This window comes from Bison bison, unplaced genomic scaffold, assembly GCF_000754665.1.
Source record: "Bison bison bison isolate TAMUID 2011002044 unplaced genomic scaffold, Bison_UMD1.0 scf7180017864255, whole genome shotgun sequence".
Taxonomy (NCBI): domain Eukaryota; kingdom Metazoa; phylum Chordata; class Mammalia; order Artiodactyla; family Bovidae; genus Bison; species Bison bison.
In genome coordinates, this window is record NW_011494827.1 from 2,300,277 (window position 1) to 2,300,772 (window position 496).

The following is a 496-nucleotide window of genomic DNA, read 5'->3' on the forward strand; positions in this document are numbered from 1 at the left end:
AACCCACTCCAGTATTCTTGCCTGGAGAATTCCATGGACAAAGGAGCCTGATGGGCTACAGTCCATGGGTCGAAAAGAGTCAGACACAACGGAGTGACTAACACACACACACCTCCTCTACGGGGCTTGCTGGGCTCACAGGATGGTGGTGATGAAGTGGAAGGAAGTGGCACATCCCTTTGCCTTCCAGGACGTCAACAGTCGTTGACTGGACACTTTTGAGGCTTCAACTCAGGGGCTTAGAATGGGCTGAGCTACAGTCCCACTTCCAGGGGCACTCCAACCAGTGGGAAAGAGGCAAGGTGAAAATGTGTAATAAATGCAAAGACACAGAAGGAAAACCCGGGAGGCTGGGGGTGTCGAGATGGAGAGGAACATCCTGAGGGCTTCCTGGAGGAGGTGGCCTTGGGTTGAGTAAGTCATTTGAAGTGACAGCAGGAGTGAGCCAGGTACAATGCAGTCAGGGTTCCAGGGGGGTGGGAGCAGAGTGGGCTGT

The 496-nt window shown here is 53.8% G+C and overlaps 1 protein-coding gene across 1 annotated transcript in view; it reads right to left on the bottom strand.

Annotated features, from left to right (window-relative positions):
- The window catches only part of PPP2R2C (protein phosphatase 2, regulatory subunit B, gamma), a 63,537-nt gene that overhangs the window by 13,720 nt on the left and 49,321 nt on the right, over positions 1–496 (bottom strand). The gene's annotated exons all lie outside the window — the stretch shown is intronic.